The 6,211-nt window shown below is 31.9% G+C and overlaps 1 pseudogene; it reads left to right on the top strand.

The window, feature by feature from the left end:
• Window positions 1-4,677: 4,677 nt before the first annotated feature.
• Window positions 4,678-4,811, top strand: LOC145296469 (U2 spliceosomal RNA; annotated as a pseudogene).
• Window positions 4,812-6,211: the final 1,400 nt, after the last annotated feature.

Here is a 6,211-nt window from a genome sequence, read left to right as displayed (position 1 = left end):
CAGAAATTGGGTGATTACCATGCAATTTTATTTTGGTAAAATTCTTAAATTATTTGAATGTTTATTATAATTTCTAATTAGTGACTTGTTATAATCAAAATCCGCCCTAAAGAGTGTCCTTTCTTTTATTAGGTATCAGAGTAGGTATCAAGATTTCTACTTCTATACAAATGTGATATTTCAGATCTGTACATAAAAAAATTGTTGAATATATAGGTTGAGAATTGTTCTGTGTCGCTCTCTCTCACACACACACGCATTCTCACTTTTATAGATATAATAGATAGATTACTCTAGATATATTTCCATATGTCTGAATACCCTATATACAAATTTTCAAATCTGTAGATAAAAAAATTTGTTGAGTATATAGGTTGAAAATTGTTCTCTCTCTCTCTCTCTCTCACACACACATTCTCAATTTTAGAGATATAATAGATAGATTATGCTAGATATATTTCCATATGTCTGAATACCCTATATACAAATTTTCTAATCTGTAGATCAAATATTTGTTGAATATATAGGTTGAAAATTGTTCTTACTCTCTCTCTCTCTCTCTCTCTGGCTACCTCACACACACATTCTAACTTTTATAGATATAATAGATAGATTATGCTAGATATATTTCCATATGTGTGAATACCCTATATACAAATTTTCTAATTTGTAGATAAAAAATTTGTAGAGTGCATAGGTTGAGAATTGTTCTCTCTATCTCTCACACACACACATTGTAACTTTTAATGATATAATAGATTATGCTAGATATATTTCGATATTTCTGAATACCCTATATATAAAAATTTGTTGAATGTATAGGTTGAGAACTGTTCTCTCTCTCTCTCTCTCTCTCTCTCTCGCTCACACACACACACATTCTCACTTTTATAGATATAATAGAAAGATTATCCTAGATATATTTCTATTTGTATGAATACTCTATATACAAATTTTAAAATCTGTAGATAAAGAATTTGTTGAGTATATGGGTTGAGAATTGTTCTCTCTCTCTCTCTCTCACACACACACACACATTCTCACTTTTATAGATATAATAGATTATGCTAGATATATTTCCATATGTCTGAATACCCTATATACAAATTTTCAAATCTGTAGATAAAAAATTTGTTGAGTATATAGGTTGAGAATTGTTCTCTCTCTCTCTATCACACACATTCTCACTTTTATAGATATAATAGACAGATTATGCCAGATATATTGAAATATGTCTGAATGCCCAATATACAAATTTTGAAATCTGTAGATAAAAAATTTGTTGTATACATAGGTTGACAATTGTCCTCTCTCTCACACACACACACATTCTCACTTTTATACATATAATAGATAGATTATGCTAGATATATTTCTATATGTCTGAACACCCTATATACAAATGTTCAAATCTGTGGATAAAAAATTTGTTGAATGTATAGGTTGAGAATTTTTATCTCTCTCTTTTTCTCTCTCTCTCTCTCGCTATCTCACACACACGCATTCTCACTTTTATAGATAAAATAGATAGATTATGCTAGATATATTTCCATATGTCTGAATACCCTATATACAAAGTTTCAAATCTTTAGATAAAAAATTTGTTGAATATATAGGTTTAGAATTGTTCTCTCTCTCTCTCTCTCTCACACACACATTCTAACTTTTGTAGTTATAATAGATAGATTATGCTAGATATATTTCCATATGTCTGAATACCCTATATACAAATTTTCTAAACTGTAGGTAAAAAATTTGTTGAGTATGTAGGTTAAGAATTGTTCTCTCTCTCTCTCACACACACACACACACACACACACACACACAAGTTCTCACTTTTATAGATATAATAGATAGATTATGCTAGATATATTTCTATATGTCTGCCTACCCTATATACAAATTTCCAAATCTGTGCCCAAAAATGTGTGGAATATATAGGTTGAGAATTGTTCTCTCTCTCTCTCTCTCTCACACATATTCTCACTTTTATAGGTTATATAGGTTGAGAATTTTTTGCTCTTTCCATCACTCACATTCACACTTTTATAGATATAATACATAGATTATGCCAGATATATTTACATATGTCTGAATACCCAATATACACATTTTCAAATCTGTAGATAAAAAATTAGTTGAATATATAGGTTGAGAATTGTTCTCTCTCTCTCTCTTTCTCTCTCTCTCACACACACATTCTCACTTTTATAGATATAATAGATAGATTATGCTAGATATATTTCCATACGTCTGAATACCCTATATCCAAATTTTCTAATATGTAGATAAAAAATTTGTTGAATATATAGGGTGAGAATTTTCCTTCCTCTCTTTCTCTCTCTCTCTTTCTCACACACACACAAGCTGAAAATTGTTCTCTCTCTCTCTCTCTCTGACTCTCTCTCTCTCTCTCACACACACACACATGGTCATTTTATAGATATAATAGATAGGTTATGCTAGATATATTTCTATATGTCTGAATACCCTATATACAAATTTTTAAATCTGTAGATAAAAAATTTGTTGAGTATATAGGTTGAGAATTGTTCTTTCTCTCTCTCTCACACACACATTCTCACTTTTATAGATATAATAGATTATGCTAGATATATTTCCAAATGTCTGAATACCCTATATACAAATTTTCAAATCTGTAAAGATAGAATTTGTTGAATATATAGGTTGAGAATTGTTCTCTCTCTCTCTCTCTTTCACACACATTCTCACTTTTATAGATATAATAGATAGATTATGCTAGATATATTTCCTTATGTCTGAATACCCTATATACAAATTATCAAATCTGTAGATACAAAATTTGTTGAGTATATAGGTTGAGAATTGTTCTCTCTCTCTCTCTCTCTCACTCACTCACTCACTCACTCACTCACAAACACACACACACATTCTACCTTTTATAGATATAATAGATTATGCTAGATATATTTCCATATGTCTGAATACCCTGTATACAAATTTTCAGATCTGTACATAAAAATTAGTTGAATATATAGGTTGAGAATTGTTCTCTCTCTCTCTCTTCTCTCTCTCTCTTTCACACACATTCTCACTTTTCTAGATATAATAGATAGATTATGCTAGATATATTTCCATATGTCTGAATACCCTATATACAAATTTTATAATCGGTAGATAAAAAATTTGTTGAATATATAGGGTGAGAATTGTACTTACTCTCTCTCTCTCTCTCTCTCTCTCTCTCTCTCACGCACACATTCTCACTTTTATGGATATAATAGATAGATTATGCTGGATATATTTCCATATGTCTGAATACCCTATATACAAATGGTCAAATCTGTAGATAACAAATTTATTGAATAGATAGGTTGAGAATTGTTCTCTCTCTCTCTCTCGCAACCTTACACACACAACCACACGCAAACATTCTGACTTTTATAGATATAATAGATCGATTATGCTAGATATATTTCCATATGTCTGAATACCCAATATACAAATTTTCAAATCTGTAGGTAAAAAATTTGTTGAATATATAGGTTGAGAATTGTTCTCTCTCTCTCACACACTCACATTCTCACTTTTATAGATATAATGTATAGATTATGCTAGATATATTTCTATATGTCTGAATACCCTATATACAAAGTTTAAAATCCGTAGATAAAAATACGTTGAGTATATAGGTTGAGAATTGTTCTCTCTCTCTCTTACGCACACACACACACACACACACATTTTCACTTTTATAGATATAATAGATAGATTATGCTAGATATATTTCCATATGTCTGAATACCCTATATACAAATTTTCAAATCTGTAGATAAAAAATGTATTGAATATATAGGTTGAGAATTGTTGTCTCTCTCTCTCTCTCTCTCTCTCTGGCTACCTCACACACACACACACATTTTCACTTTTATAGATATAATAGATAGATTATGCTAGATATATTTCCATATGTCTGAATACCCTATATACAAATTTTCAAATCTGTAGATAAAAAATGTATTGAATATATAGGTTGAGAATTGTTGTCTCTCTCTCTCTCTCTCTCTCTCTCTCTCTCTCTCTCTCTCTCTGGCTACCTCACACACACACACATTTTCACTTTTATAGATATAATAGATAGATTATGCTAGATATATTTCCATATGTCTGAATACCCTATATACAAACTTTCAAATCTGTAGATAAAAAATTTGTTGAGTATATAGGTTGAGAATTGTTCTCTCTCTCTCACACGAAACTGTGCGCTCGGCTTCTTCCCCCCCTTCCCACCCCAAATGCTTGGGAAACTGTGCACTGTTTTTGTTGGTTTTCAAGCTGCCTCTTCACCCCCCCCCCCACACACACAGTTTAACAGTAGTAGGAGGTCAAGAGAAAGAGGGTGAGAGAGAGAGAAGAGTAAGTTGGTGAGAGAGAGAGAAAAGAGAAAGAGGGTGTTGGTTTTATATTTTTATTATCGTCTAATATTTTGAAAGCTGAATTTCTAATAAAATGTGCATCTATAGGAGATAATGCCTGGGAATGTGTTCCCCCCCCCCCCCCACAGTTTAACAGAGGTGTGACGTCAAGAGAAAGAGGGTGAGAGAGAGGGAAGAGTAAGTGGGTGAGAGAGAGAAAGAGAGAGAAAAAAAAGAAAGACGGTGTTGGTTTTGTGAAAAAAGTTGTTATTTACAATTGTTCGCATTCTTGGCCTTTTGGTCAAGATCAAAGTGTAGTATCTGTTCTTCAGATGCTGCACTTCTATTTCTTGTTCTCTTTCGGTGGAGGAGAAATCCTCCACGACTGAGACAATTTTTATTTTTGTACCTTTTCTCCACGTTAAAAAACGACCCTGGTGTCTAACTCTGTCCCGTGGGGAGGCATAGTAAATAGGTACAATTGTTCGCCATTAGTGGATGTTGACGTCACGTCACGTGACATGACTAAGCGTTTTTTTTTTTAGTATGAATAACATTTTTTGTTTTAATTATAAAGTCTACACTTAATTTTATAGAAAATGATGTATATATAATAGAAAAAAAAAATTACTGGTTTTGTTGGATTCAAGTGGATCCCCCCCTCCAGTTTAAGAGATAGCAGGTCACGTGGTAATATACAAAATGGCTAGCGTAAATATAAAGATCGGTTTTTTTATCGACGAATATTTTGAAAGCTGAATTTTTTTTTATTCCTGTACATTTTTTCCTGATATTTTTCGTTAAAACTCTTGTATAAATACTATTTTTAACCAGTTAAATACGTTGGAGACATTGTCATGGAGTTTAATAATCTCTAGAACAAAGCAGAAGAGAAATTACAAAAGTATCGGTAAAACAAAGTGTTTGTTTACATTTGTTCGCCATTACTGGATGTTGACGTCACGTCACGTGACATGACTAAGCGTTTTTGGATTATGTAATATTAACATTAAAATGACAGGTTTTTTTTGGGGCCCCCCTAGGAGAGAAATGATCAGTTCACCCCCTTTTAATGGTCCGTTTGGTGTGGAATTTCGATATTTGTCATGCGGGTGATCAAGGTTCAATATGATACATAATTTGTCAACTTTGGTTGTGTCTGTCAAAAGTTTGAGCTGACGTCACGTCACGTGACACGTATTGAATAACGTTAAAATGACAGGTTTTTTGGGGGGCCCCCCTAGGAGAAAAACGATCAGTTGACCCCTTTCTACTGGTCCGTTTGACGTGAAATTTCGATATTTGTCATCCGGGTGATCAAGGTGCAATATGATACCAAATTTGTCAACTCTGGTTCCGTCTTTCAAAAGTTTTAGCGTTACAAACAAACATACATACATACATACATACATACACACCGATTTTTGCCTTTTATATATATAGAAGAAGAAGATATAGATATCACAAATAATTGTTTCATCTAATGCATCAACCAGCAAATTTTAGCTTTGCTACAATTATAATTTGCTAATTTCTTACTGTCCTCTAATGAGAAGAATAGCAAGATTGCCATTCTTTGAAACTCTCCAGAATAAGGACTTTGAAAATTGTTGTTGGGGTATTCTGTCGAATAATAAATTTAATTGTAGATTTTAATTCACAGTTTTAGATTCTTTTCTTTTTCTTATAAGCTTCTCTCTCTATGGTGTCTGTATTGAGCTTGTTTTATTTGGTTGGGATTAATTTTTTAATATATAAATATTAATATTTATATTACATTCAAGTTTACCTTTGATTAAATCGGGTAAACATTT

This window comes from Euprymna scolopes, chromosome 16 (genome assembly GCF_053919585.1).
Source record: "Euprymna scolopes isolate OS-2025 chromosome 16, ASM5391958v1, whole genome shotgun sequence".
Lineage (NCBI taxonomy): Eukaryota > Metazoa > Mollusca > Cephalopoda > Sepiida > Sepiolidae > Euprymna > Euprymna scolopes.
This window is presented reverse-complemented; position numbering and strand designations above follow the sequence as displayed.